Source organism: Passer montanus, unplaced genomic scaffold (assembly GCF_014805655.1).
Source record: "Passer montanus isolate IOZ18808 unplaced genomic scaffold, ASM1480565v1 scaffold16, whole genome shotgun sequence".
Classification (NCBI taxonomy): Eukaryota; Metazoa; Chordata; class Aves; order Passeriformes; family Passeridae; genus Passer; species Passer montanus.
Window position 1 is genome coordinate 3,628,402 of NW_024363160.1, and position 14,204 is coordinate 3,642,605.

The 14,204-nt window shown below is 40.5% G+C and overlaps 1 protein-coding gene across 3 annotated transcripts in view; it reads left to right on the forward strand.

Moving 5' to 3' along the window:
* Positions 1-4,807: 4,807 nt before the first annotated feature.
* Positions 4,808-14,204, forward strand: part of STAU2 (staufen double-stranded RNA binding protein 2) — a 168,602-nt gene continuing 159,205 nt past the window's right edge. For all 3 annotated transcript variants that reach the window (XM_039702811.1, XM_039702814.1, XM_039702812.1), the window contains exon 1: positions 4,808-4,919. The gene's annotated coding sequence lies outside the window, so the exon portion shown is untranslated. The remainder of the gene's footprint in view (positions 4,920-14,204) is intronic.

A 14,204-nucleotide genomic window follows, 5' to 3' on the forward strand; every position in this document is an offset into this window, starting at 1 on the left:
GGTGATAAAATTCTATGAAGTATCTGTGCCTATACATAAACAAAATTTATGCAGTAACTTACATATTAACTAGATATGCATAAATACACAACATCACATTTTCTGTAGTTTTAAGAAGGTGAGATGGCTGTATGGAAAGCTTTTACAGTACTTTGTGTCAAAAATAAATAGAAAATTATGGAAATACCTGTCACAAATTAAATGTACAAATTAAAACTAGGGACTTGGGGTTATCTTTTATGCAGTTTTGGATACATGAACTATGATAATTAATGAAGTTTTCTGAATGTGCAGTAAAACTTCTAATACTTAAAGTAATTTACCAGTATAATTTTAAAGTTTCACTAGCATTATTAGTAGGGTAAAGCATTTATTTAGACATGGCTTTCTAGCTTGGGGTTACCTTTTATGCAGTTTTGGATACAGGAACTATGATAATGAAGTATTCTGAATGTGCAGTAAAACTTCTAATACTTAAAGTAATTTACCAGTATAATTTTAAAGTTTCACTAGCATTATTAGTAGGGTAAAGCATTTATTTAGACATGGCTTTCTATTCCCAGCACTGACATATGAAAGCAATGGCAGCAAGCAATTGCTGGGAAATACAATGCCACCTGCAAAGCAATCTAAATTTGGGGCAGTGGGTCAATTAATAAAGAAAAAGCACTGATACCTTAATGATAGGATACCTAGATGAAGGCTGGTAATTGCAAAATCAGCACATCTTTTTGTTTGGGTTCACTTTGTGTTCTAAAAAAATAATACTTGTTAAAGGGATGAGGACCTAGAGGTTTATCAATATCCTTATGCCAACAGTAATGGAATTCAATAGATGCTGATAAGTGCAAGTTCTAGTTCACTTAATTTAGATTCTTGAAGTGATTGTGTGATTCATCTGTTTTAGGTAACTCACATTTTAGACATGAATCATCAAAGACAGTGTGTTAGTGTGAGTTGTTAAAATTCATTGTTCGTGAGTCCTTGTTGGAGCATGAAGAGTAAATGGTTTTCATTACCTGAGAAAACTCTTCACAGTATTTACTTGTAGTTTGTTTTGTCTTGGTTTGTTCCTGCCTCTCATTCCATGTACTACCTAGTGATAAATTGGTTTAATAATTTGTCATGCATTGTAGTTAAAGATCTACTTTTATAGTCACAGTTCTGCACCTGTAACTGGGGAGAGCAGTGGTCTGACTAGATGTAGGTTCATTAATAATACTGGGTTTTAATAAAATATAATCCCAAACTCCTGCATTTTTCTTTTAATGATTGATAAAATATTATTTAAAAAATTAAGTGTCTTATTCTGGTACTAAGCTATTAGAGGCTTTTATTCAGTTGAATGACTGCCTAATGTAAATAATGCATTATTCACTTCTTATTGGTATTTTATGAACATTCTATTAGCTTCATTATGGTTTCAGCTTTAGTATCAAATATCATCCAAGTTCTTAAATAAATAGTACAGCTAGAAAGAAACTTTCTAATACTCTGAAACAGAATTCTGGAAAATGCTGTAAAATATCCAGTCTTGGAAGTTTTCTAAGGGAAACGAAGCAATCTGCTAACTCGAAGGTCAGATCCAGCTTTAAAGTTGGTCCTCCTTCAAGGAGGCAGGGAGGGTGGTGGAGCAGACCTTCAGAACTCCTTTTCAATCAGTTCTGCAAATCTACTTCTTAAATATATAATTGGGTATTTTCTTTGGGGATTTATGTTTGGTTTGGTTTGTTACACCAAAGTGTATTGAGGGGTGGAAACTAATTTCTTTATGGCTTCTGTTAAAACTATAATTCCAATAATAAAACATATTAGTAAAAAATAGAATATTATGATTTTTTGCAAGTCAGTGTGAAAGTGCTGATTTATTTTTTTCTGAATCTGAGATGCAAAATGACAAGGCCAAGTATCTTCAAGTGTCCTGCACTCATGTGTACAGACCAAATAGAATAACTCTGTTGTTTACCCCACTTAGGTATTTATGTAGGCATTTAGGCATTAATGTGGCTTTTTCTTATTTTCAAATTGTGTACTGAATTAATCACTCCTATTAACAATTTGCATACTGAAACTAGATTGTTAGGCAACTTATGACACTCTTGTTATTTAATAATGGAGTAGGGTGAAAGAGTACATACAAACTATGCATCTTGTTTTCAAAACCTGAGAAGTTTTTAGATTGTATTAAGCTGCTTTTACTGGAGGTACTGACTAGCCTTTATCCTGTATCTCAGTAGGAAAAAAACCCTCAAACGTAAGGGTGCAGTAAATCTTGAAGAATCCTAGTTATGCAATTTAGTTGTTCATATATGTAAAGCTCCAATCATATAGGAAGCATTAAAAAAGTAATATACACCCATGGACTTAAAATTATTATAAAAGATATTAACCTTTGTTTTATAACATATGTATATATACATGGTAAGTTTTGGGATAAAATCTGCTCTTCTGTAGTCTTCAGTTTTCTTCCAGCTACATTCTGTTTGCACCACAAGACTTATATCAAGATACAAGACTTCTGAGTTGATACATGTATCTCAAGATATGTTTCTAAACTAAAGCTCTAGCTGTTTAGAAATAGCAGTTTTATAAAAATGTTAGTTATTGAAATAATAGCAGATATTGGATATTTTAGAGGCTTGTTGGAATTACACCAACAAGCAGAACCTGTCTACTGCAGAAAGTTCCCAAAACCTCCCTCATAATCTGATGCTGGTTTTCATTAGATGCTTTTTCCCCTGGGTGCACCGATGCTAAGTATGTGCTATACTGTAGGGTTGTTCTTCAATCTACTCATAGTAAGTAAAGTAAAGATGACATGACATAAAATTATAGAGGAAAAAAAAGAACAAACAAATTAAAAACCCCCAGAAACTTCTGTGGACAGCACCATCACAATTCAGCATCTGAATGAACTTTACTCATGCAAAAATTTGTAGTAGCCTAGTGAAAAGTACTTGCATTATTATCAGTTGCTGATACATTATATCAGAAGACTACAAAAGACATTGTATACAGTGTATTTCTGTCCTCAGTTCTTAAATTAAGGGGTAAGGAATCAGAAAAGAAAACAATGGAGAAATGAGAAGGGGAGGATTAACAACCTACCACTGCTGAATACAGGGTATGTATAAAACTCTCATAGCAAATGCTGGGTTTCCAACATGTGTTTCAACAAGTTGTAAATGTCATATTAGTGTTCTGTTAGTAGGAATAAAATCTTGCTATCACTTACATACTCACAATGCAGCTCTGCCACTAGGTGTCATGATGTGTATTTGGTGTCTTAATTATCTATAATATGCAAGCTTACTACCAAAATTCACCTGCGCTGTGTGCTTTTAGAGTGTTCCTCCACTATGCTTGGGAATTGTGTCAGGCTGCATCTTTTTTTTGCTCAGAACTGATCCACCTCTTGGTATCAAGTAATTTAAAAAAAATTATTCTCATATAATAGCAGATACTGCAGGCAATATGAACTCTAGACTAATTCTGATCCTGACTTATCTGTTTTTTTAAAAATTACATTTGCTATGATTAATGTTATAACTCTCATATAAAAAGATTCATTAAAACGTAGTTGTGTAGCAAAAAGGTATAGATCTTTGCCCCTTCAAAAATCTAGTTTTGTTTCTGATCCTGATTAATTTTGTTACTGCAGTCTTGAAAATCAGGTAGGAACATGATGGCTTCAAGTTCTGATGCTTCTACCTGGCTTTTTCATAGATTTAAAAATTCTTGATTTGTTTTACTTGAGCCAATCAAGAAAACAGATTTTTGCAAAGTAAGTTAGACTGTGGATTAAACTCAGAAATCTTTTACTAATGAACAATAAACTTCTGATTACTTTGTGATAAAGATTTGAATGTTATCTTTTTAATGCTATAGATGGTCAGAAATTGATTTCTTTGATTTCTTTGATTTCTCACCCTTTTATTCATCTATTAATTTCTAACTTAAAGGAAGAAATGCTTTAGACTTCAATCTCAATTTGCATAAGTTTTTTGTCTTTTTTTTTTTTTTTTTTTTTTTTTACATTTTTTTTGTCTAGTTTTGCCTTCTGTAAGGGATGTGCAAACCTGAAATTTGGCAACAAGATAAATATTTTTATAGTGGCAAAACCAAAGACAGTTGGTTTTGGTTGGAAAGGCACAGAAACAGGAATTTACCCCAGGGCTTTATGTGGCTGAACCCTGGCCCTGTGTAAGGAGGGGAGGGTTTGTGCCCAGCTGGGGCAGGAGGAGGTTTCAGTGATGCACCGTGGAACCTCCATGGCTGAACCTCCACAGCTGCACTCCCTGGCCCTCGTTCCTGCGGCCTCCCTCCAGGCAGCTCCCAGCAACCGCATCAGTTATCTGCTCTAATTCTAGACAGAAGAAAATACTAACATCAATCTCCTTTATGAGTTTTTACCTTTCTCTGAAAACAGCTCTCTCGGAGGGGAAAGGTGAGAGGGGAAATACGTTGGAGAGTTAGTGGTCCAAGCCAGAGGGAGATGAGTAACAGCAGATGTGGGAAATAAAATGAAGCCTCTTCTATGGTGTGCTGCCGTGGCTGCCCCCTTCTCCCTGTATTTCTGCCAGCCTTTTTCCGTGCCTGAAGTCTCGCTGCCCGCAGCCCGCTCTCTCCAGGCGCCGAAGGAGCGGTGCAGACAGACAGCGGCTCTCGGGAGCAGCTGAGTGGGCAGAGCACACTCGCCAGGCCGATCTCAGCCCCACTCACGGACCGGCACAGCCCCCGCGCCGCTGCTCTCCGCGCTCCCCGGGTCGGGGCTTCCTCCTGCGCGGTGCCGCGGTCTCGCCGTGCGGCGCGGCCCGGCCCGGCCCGGCGGGGGCAGGTGAGCCGCCGCGGCGGCGGGGGCAGTTCTCTTTAGTGTTTGCCGATGTTGGAGGCGTCTCCAAAGTGTCCCCGGGAAGCAGGTAACCGGGAGGGAGGGAAGGGGGCGGCTTCAGCCGCGATGTCCTAGTCTCCGTCCCGGCTTCTCGCTCCTCCCGCCGCCGCGGCGGCTCCCGGGCGAGGGCTCTCCCGGCGCCCCCCGCCTCCCCGGGGCCGTGCGGGCGCTGCTGCGCCACGGCGCCGCCGGCCCGCGCTGCCATCCCCGGGAGCCGGGGAAGCCCCCTCTGGATCCCCTCCGCTGCTCCCCGCTGCTCCCCGCACACGGATCCGGCTGCCGGCGGCGGTCGCTGTGCCAAGGCCGGGCCAAGGCCGGGCCGTGCGGCGGGGCCGAGCTCGGCGGGGACCACGCCGGGCCTGCCCTGTCCCAATCCCTGGGAAGGAGTTCTGTGCGACCCGAACTTGCTCCTCGTCCCACGTCCCGCCCGGGCCTGTCGCGGTGCGCGGCCTCGGGGGCGCACAGTGGCCGCTCCGCCGCCGGCGGGCGAGGGGCGCCCGGCACGGCTCGGCCGGTCCGCGGCGCGGAGCTCGCAGCTCAGGCGCCGTGCGTTTGTACGGGTGTGCTAGTCAGCCCTCTCTGTGCACCTCTTGCGCTGCCCCCAAACTTCGGACAGGGCCCCAAACTTTGCCATCAGTGCTGGGCTCTCCCACTCCCAAAATGGATGTCGGCATTTCTTCCAGCGATGGGCAGAGCCGTTTACCGGCCCTCGCCCAGCACGAGGGTTTGGGGGCCGTCGTTGAGGTGGGAGCCAGAGATACACTGCTGTAAAGTTGCCTAGTCCAGGCTTCTCTTGGGCTGGGTGGCATTTCCCCGCTGTTCAGGTGTCTGGTAGGAAAAAGTACATCTTGATTGCATCCAGGCCTGGAAGTCACAGCCATGCCCTCATGGAGAAGTGTGGGCTGCTTGGGCTTATCTGTGAGGGTGAATCCTTCAGCAAAGCTGTTTGCCTTGTAGTGCTCAGGGTGCCACCTGACAAGTCAGTGATACCCAAGCAAAAAATTACCCTGCAGTGTATCTGGCTGGTGTTGCCTTACGGCCAGCAAGCTGTTTCTGTGAATACCAAGACGTAAGCTTCTCAAGCCACGTTTGGAATGCTCCCTGTGCAACTACCATGGTACTAAAAAAAAGTTTATGCTGTACAAAAGAGTAGATAGAGTGCTGCTGTTGTAGCCCCTCTCCTTGCATGCAATACTGCCTTGAACAGTACTGAGGGATGTGTATGAGTAACTGCAGTGTTGCAAGGCGCAAGGAAGGCTGTTTGCTCTGCCATAGCACGGGATGGTTGAGCTGTGCTTCTGTCAGGGAGCACACATTGGTGTATCTCACTTGTGCTTACCAGTGGCATCGAGCTGCTCAGGAGTAAGGTCATTCTAGGTTGTGTGGCAATTCCAGGTTAGCAGTCTACACCAGTGAAGTAATACTAATGCATTTAAGCCATTTGCTAACTACGAGGACGTTCTGTATGGGCTTTGTTGTGACATTGCTGCTTATATAAACAGTGCCAGGCTGCCAGATTTCTGAATGAAATCTCTTTTTTTTTCTAGAAAGTCAGCAGCAGTGTAAGATTTCCAGTACTGATTTCCAGCTGCTGAACCTTAGCTTTGACCTAAAAAAACTCAGAGAGAGATTTCTGCTCCTGCAAGTCTTTGCGAAGATTTGTATTGCTGCTAGCAAGGAACAGGACTGAGGCTGCCTGCTTGTTTGTAGTTTTTGAGGGGAAAGGACAGTTCAGATTTTCTTTTCTTTGCAGACAACTTTTCAGCCATGTTACTCAGCTTGGGTTCTGCTCGGCCTGGAGGCCAAAGTCTTTACGTATGTTTTTGCCAGCTCAACCTACCTTGTTTCCCAAGAATTACATAAAAATAACAATAAATTTGACTCATCTTAAATTCTGATTTAGGATAGTAGGTTGTAAAGAAACGTTTTAATTTTACTTGCAGAAGAACCTGATCAGAGGTGTTTTAATGACTCGACCAAGTGTAAATAAACATTTAACACCATCAGCCTCTTCTTTGGGGACAAAGGTTAGATTTTCCTCCACAGCTTTGTAAACTTCACTTTAACTCTGGTTTACACTGGAGTGAATGTAGGAAGTGAATCAAATACTATGTGTTTTATTTGTAAAGTGTCATGACAAATGACCTTGGGAAGGTTAGGCAACAAGCCATAGTGAAGCAGATCCTCCTATTCCAAGACTGGGTCTCTAGCCATTAGGAAAGATGCACCTGTCATGCTCTATCTAGACAGTTTGTTTTGACCTGCCCAAAATATGTGGCTATTGATTTGTTAGTCTTTGAAAACACTGAAATACTCCCATCAATTATGTCCAGTCCCTCACCTCAAAATACATCTTCTTATGGTATTATTCCATTGGAGAGCTAATCTTATAAAGGAAGTGTGTGGGTTTTAGTGCCATTTTTTGGGCATTTATTTGACAGATATGGGCACAGATTTTTTTCTGATTGGGGTGCAAAGTATCTATTTCCTCATGCAGGTATCATTGATGTACTGGGGAAGGACCTAAAACTGCATTTTTTCAGGATAACTGAAACAACATAACTTCTGTTAATGAGCCACCAGAGCTTCACTTTTCCTTCCACTGCTTACATTTATTTCCTATGACCAACAGCAAAATCTATAGGAAAAGAGACCTGTCTTTTACCAGAACTTATTGTTTTGTATTTATAATCTTTGGATCACACATAGCCTGTATTTTTCACAATAGTTCTTGAATTTTCTCTCCTCTGAAAAGAAGAGAAAGAAAGACAGGGGGTTCCTTTTGGTTGAGGGACATAAAGAGCACAATGCAGGGTCCTGTGGAGGCAGGTCAGGGAATTGGGCTGGCAGTTTTGCTCAGGAAGGAAAGGATTGTAAATGAGGGGGAATGGAATTGGTGGGAGCGCATAACAAACTCTGTGAAGAGAGGAAATAGAATCTATGTGTAGTGTAGTTAACACACATATATAATTTATATGTATATATATGTATATAAAAAGTCAAGGGCTCTGCATTTAGAGGGTCTGCTCATTGTCAGCAGTGAGTCACAATTGCCATTATCCAAAGTGTGTTTGCATTAAAGGATCAAGAGTTCCACAAGAATCTGAGAGATGTCTTCTCAGGCATTGCTCTGGAAAAATATTTAGAATAAAAAAATTGTTTGTCACAACTCCTAATGTAAAAATGAATTTTGAAAAGCCATCTGTAGTAGTGTAACACTAAAGTCACATCTATGTCTGTAACTGCTAAAGATTGTTCATACTTCATCTCAAGGGCAAGTGTTTTGTGGTTTTGGTTTTGTTTTGTGGGTCTCTTTTGTTAACCTGGTAGTTTTTGGAGTGTTTCCCATTAATGAAATATGTCATACTGTGCCATATTCCATCTTTGCATTTGCTTTAGTCAACTATACATCTATACAGTACATCACTAGAATGTTACAAATTTATTTCTATTTAACCAAATAAAATCAAATTATGAAATTTAAATTTTTCCTGGTAAATAGCACTTTTTTCATATTTAATTACTAATATTGTGACTCCACTATGCTTCTGTATCCCCATAATCTTATGATTTAGTCACCATTAAAATGATGGGAGGGAGAACTTTTTAGACTGGTTAGGGCTCAGGCTTTGAGCTCAGATCCCTGTTGGTGTCCCAAACCTGGTTATAACCAGCAGCCAATTATTATATCAAGTGAGTTAACCTCCAGTCCTTAGATTCTGGGAGAAATTAGCTTACTAAGCTTTTTACCATAGTAGCACATGCTCACTTAAGGGTATGTTTACAGTCTCATCTTCTAAAAACTTCCAAAGGATCACGGTGGTTCCACTTCCAGTTTCACTGCAAGCCAGCTTTGAGGAGGCTGTTTTGCCTCCAGGCTAAAGGAAATGCTTTTTGAGTCTAGGAGATCAGATTTTCTTGAAAAGTTTCTTGCAATGAAAATGGTCACCTGTTGGATCAAGAAAAGAGATGAGTAACCTAATCATTGCTACTGCTTTTTTTTTTTGCACCTGTTAGGTGTTTGTAGTTCCCAGTTTCTCCTACAATGACCCCAGTTTAAAAAAGCAGTGTTAATCAAATATAAGGAAATATCAGTATACTAAATGTGCAGATTGATATCAGTAACTGGAATTGTCTGGATAAGTAACTGTCTGCAAGTGATAGAGAACTTTTTCCATGTCGCACAGATAACGCATCCATGCAACTGATACATTTTGAAGGAATGTTGTTCCCAGGGTGAAAATGTAGGCCTGGTAGAGGGCAATGTTGGGTCACTTAGAAGCATACCCAGTTGTTCTGATACAAACAAAATCATGAATTAACACTCTGTAGCAGCTTCGGCTTTGTTAGACAAAGTAAGAACAAGAAGCAATCTAAAATTTCAGTTAAGTATTAGTTCATATGTTTGTTTAACTTTTCCCTCTTCTGCTGGTCCTTCTTCAGTCCTGGATACAATGTTGCTTTTTTCTTTCCACACTGTGGAAAATATTTTCTCTGCTTTTTGTTGCAGGTTTGGGTATAATAGTATTAAAACCAGCCTGCTTTGAATAGTGTTCCATCTGTGAAGACAATGTCCATTCAAGGGGGCATTTTGCTCAAGAGTATATACCCAAGAAACATTCCTTTTGTACCTGTTTGGGGCCTGGGAATTGTAACGAATTATTCCAGAGGGATTTTTCTTGAAAACCTTTCTGACCCTCTGAGAATTCAGTCCAAGACACTTACTTACTTAGTCTTGTATTAAATGTGTGTCCAGCTCCTGGATGGCAGCTATGGCTGTCTCATCTTTGTGAAAAGGAATGAGAAGCTTGTCCTGGATCAGGAGTCAGTTAAAGCTCCCTGTTTTTTCAGAGACATCTCTCAGCATTCTCTCTTAGCTGAATCCACTGGGTTAGGGATGGGGTTTGACCTACTGGGGAGAGTGGCCCACATTGTTTCTGCACCTCTTTTCATCTCGCCAGTTTTTGTTGCTTAGAGCCTTAAGCAAGTGAAAACTGGCTGAAGATGCCAGGACTGGATCAGTTTTCCACGGACTTGGCAGAGTTGCCATTCATGAGGATGTTCTGGATCTGGACTTCCAGGCAACCATTTGCTAAGTCCCATGAGAAGAATTTAAAATTTGATTAAATTCTTCAGCTGTTACATTACAAGGTTCTTCTGAAGCTGGCCATTTCACAAATTACTGTCAGTGGCAGTTCACCAGAGGAGGTAGCTTTGGAGGCCTTTTCCCTTCCCAGGGTGCCATTAAGGTACCTGGAAAACTTTTATCTCCTTCTTGGTTCTCCTCAAATCTCATTGCAGTTTGAGCCTTGTGATACTTTGTAACACTCATAGGTTACAGTAGGCACGAGAGCAAGCTACTGTAGCTGGTGAAACTTAAGTTATTAAATGTTTTTGAAGTATTTTGAAAGAAATGTAAACATAAGCTTCCCCCGTCCTGGATTTGAAATTGTTTCTTTTCTTGGACACAGTAGTAACCGGAATCTTTTCAAGGTTTTTAAGCCAATCCTATGCTCACTAGGAATTTTGACATTAACACCAAAAAGAAGTGATTTTATTTGCTGTCATTGTGAATATTGGTACTGTTGACCTCTGCTCAGGTATCTCATAGCTGACAGGAGCATGGGAGACATAGGTACCATCACACAGATAAACCTGATACATCCCAAGATAGGACAGGACAGAGCACTGCAGGTGAACAGGGTTAGCTGAGGCAGTTCTATTTCCAGGGCCTGCTCTGTTTTTTGAATGTGGTGTCTTTGCTGTTGTGCTGGATTGTAGATCTGCTCCACACCTCTGGGGTCAGCACTTCTACCTCAGATTCTGCTGTGTGTCATTGCAACCTAGACAGACTTTGGTTGACCCTTGGGCTAGGAGCACAACCCTTTGTTAACAAGGAACATCCATTTTTGCAGGGGGTTAGACTGTATTAGGCATATGTTTGTAGCATAATAGCACATGTTCTTTTGGAGATCCTAGAAAATTGGGTCCTGTTTCCCTTTTGAAGTACTCTTTTTTAATTTGATTTTGATTTGGAAGGGAAGGAGTACGAGTCTTAGTAGTGAACAGAAGTGTTAGCTCCCTGCAAGTTCAAAAGCAAGTTTGTTCTTTTATGCTAGTTTAGGGTGGTTCCAGTCATAAAAGCTAACTTTACCCTGCTGAGTCTAATGGCCCTGGAGTCCTGAAAGTACAATCAGTGGTAAGAAAGACATTCCTTTGAAGGGCAGCTCAGAGCATGATCCATCCATCCATCCTCTAGGTGGTTGTGAGTCTATGATGTTACAGCATTCCCATTCCTAATAAACGCAATCTTCTTTTTTTTTTGCTTTTGCTTAATTTCAGGTACTCTTTCCTAGTATTTTGAATAATTTCATGTTACCAGTGCACCAGCTTGCACTTCGAGCCAGTGTTATTCTTTGTTTTATTTCTGACTTTATCTGCATAAAAATACTTGAGACAATTCCAAATTTTAATTCAGTTTGTTTACATTTTTTCCTTGTAGTGGTTACGTTTATAACTTCCTTTGGTCTGGGGAAATGAGTTATTCTGAATCATCCGCTGTATAGATGAAGGTCTCTTATTTGCTATTTTATGGTGTATCCTACTTAATGTTCCTAAACACTAGTACATAAGTTGGAGGAAAAAGCCTGGTTTTGTTATGCTGGTTCTGTGCCCTCACAGTGTGCTCAATTTGAAACAAATGTCTTTTTACCAGCATTCTTCCTTTCTGTTGTTTGTTGTTACTTTAGTATCATCCTTGCTGATTCAACTCCAGAAATAACATTTTGCTACCCTGCCAGTCGTGTGTAGCCTCTGTGCTGCAGCTGAATTTGTGGCAGGTTTTTCATGTTCAGCTAATGTTTAGCAGTGATTATGACCTTGCCCCCAAACACAGCATCTTTAAACTTAATTTTCTCCAGTTGAAAACTTAGATTTTGTGCTTATCTTCAGTCAGAGATTTGGTAAGCCCAATCCAATACTCAGGAATTATTTTACCTTAATTCATTGACTGAGGAGAGCTGCACTTGCAATAGGAAGGAAGCTCTGTCAAATCAGTGTGGGACCCCTGATCTCACAGGTACTCTGTGCCTGTGAGCAGAGTCCCGGTCCTGTCCCTCAGTGAGCAGGGAGCTAGTCTCTGTATGAACTCTATGTCCACATTATCTTATATCCAAGCAATTAAAAAACTGTCTAGGGAAGAGTTGAGAGTAGGGGGTACTCCAGGAATGTTTCAGGAACAGAAGGTGGCCATTTGACCCCAGCTGTTTCGGGGAGCTCCAACTTCTTGGAAGCTGTATGAGACTTCAGTGTGGGCACTCATCACTTTAGCTGTCAAATACAGTGATTTTGTTTAAATACACTCATGGAGAACAAAAAAAGGCACACAAAGCAGAATTCTATCTGTTTCCAACAATAGAGTGCAACACCTGTTGCTTAGTCCACTGAAACCACCTTCTCTGAGGATCTTGTAGCTGTTAATTATAGCCAGCAGACCACAGTATGGCAGGAGCTGTAATTTCATTTCAAAGAAAAGGACATGTTTCTGCTACTTCACCAAATGTGCTACTTCACATTATATGGGAGTAGTTTGTCACAGGCAATGAAGGAAAACTGAGATGATTTTCTGAATTCTATTAATAAAATGCAATTTCTACTTAGGGATTGAAGTCAAGAAGTAATTTTTGCCTGCTTCAGAGCAAAGTAACAGTTGGAGGGATGTTTTACTTAAAGTAAGAGTATGTTGTAATTTAAAATCAGTCAAAGCTTACTGAGATTTTAGGAATGTAACTACTACTTGTTACCACAAATAGGAAAAAAAGTGCAGCTTTTGGAAATATATAGGAGAGAAATTTCAAATTACTAATTAAATCAGAAACTAGATTCTTGGAAGCACCTCACATTAGACTCCAATATCAGAAATAAGGAACCAATTACAGCTTTGATGCAAACAAGTCTGTGACCTCTGAGTGTCAAGTTTGAGTCATGTTTTTTCATTTACTTAATCCCTTTCTCCACTTTTAAGCTGATTATTGATTGTTAAACTGCTGGCTTAGGCTTCCCTTCTATTCAGCTATATTTCTTCAGGAAAGCTGACTAACTCATTTTTGTTTAACATAAGGTGAATGTGAGTTATCTGTATCTGGAGTAAGATGGTAGGATGACCACTTCATCTTTTAAAAATTGTTACGGATATGACTATGTATCACAGAGTGTTTGGGGGAGATACAAGTTTCCAGTTTTCAAGAAATCATAAATAGTTTATTGTCATGGTAAGGGAGGGAGCTGAAGAGTTACAATACTGGATGGCCAGCTCTTGTGTTTGGGTTAGTGCTTGCTTTCAGGTGCAGTGAGCAAATGTAAAAAGGATATTACCTCTAGTACTGGGTAGGGTGTGTGTCCTGCCTCTGATCTGTAAGGCATTATAGCTACCTGTAAGCTAAGTGTTGGAATCTACCTCAAACCATTATGAGTTTTGGATGCGGAAGGCCTCCCACAAAGAATGCTCTGATGATCACCTTGCTATTTCATGAAGGAGTTTCACATTTTCTTCCCTGTAGTAATTCAGGGTATCTTGGCTGGGTCAAACTGATGGCTGTGTCTGAACCAATATTGTCTGGATGGTTCAAAGTCTTTTCTGAGCTTAAAATTTGTGGCACTGTGAGAACTGGGTTAGCTTGTACTGGCTGTTGGAAATTTCCATGGCTTTTATACCATCTTCTCTGTTTTCTGGACAGGAACAATAAATTGAGATAGACTTTCTGATGAGATTATCTTAATGCAACAAACATTTATATAAACCAGACTGATTTTCCCCCTTGGGCTTTGGGTTATAAACAGGTTGAAATGTTTTGAGATGCCAAACAGTTTCTGTTGCAACAGATTGGCTTTCTCTTTCTTTTAGTTTTCTTCTGGCATTAGAATCTTCAAGTTGATAATGTTATTGATGTCCCTTACCATTTTAATACAAAATAGCAATCCTTTTTTCCATCATTTTTTCAGATTAATATTAGTAAAGTTTCTCTACTTAGGATCTCTGTTAGGATGTCTGTCTATGAAGTCTCTCCTTGAGTCTTTGAGTGGCAAGACTAGTATGTGCAGGACCTGACTGATTTCTCTGTTAGAAAAGAAAATTAGCCACATGTACAGTCTGGGGTCATTAGTTTTGCTGTCCACAGTAAGATGCACTGTGGCCTGAGTTGCTCTTTTCTCAGCTTTTTCATGTCAGCCTCGCTGTTGCCAGGGGAGCAAGGGAAGAGTTGCATTCCTGCCTGTCAGTATGCTCCACTTTCTGTTAAGTTTCTTGTTACAAGTT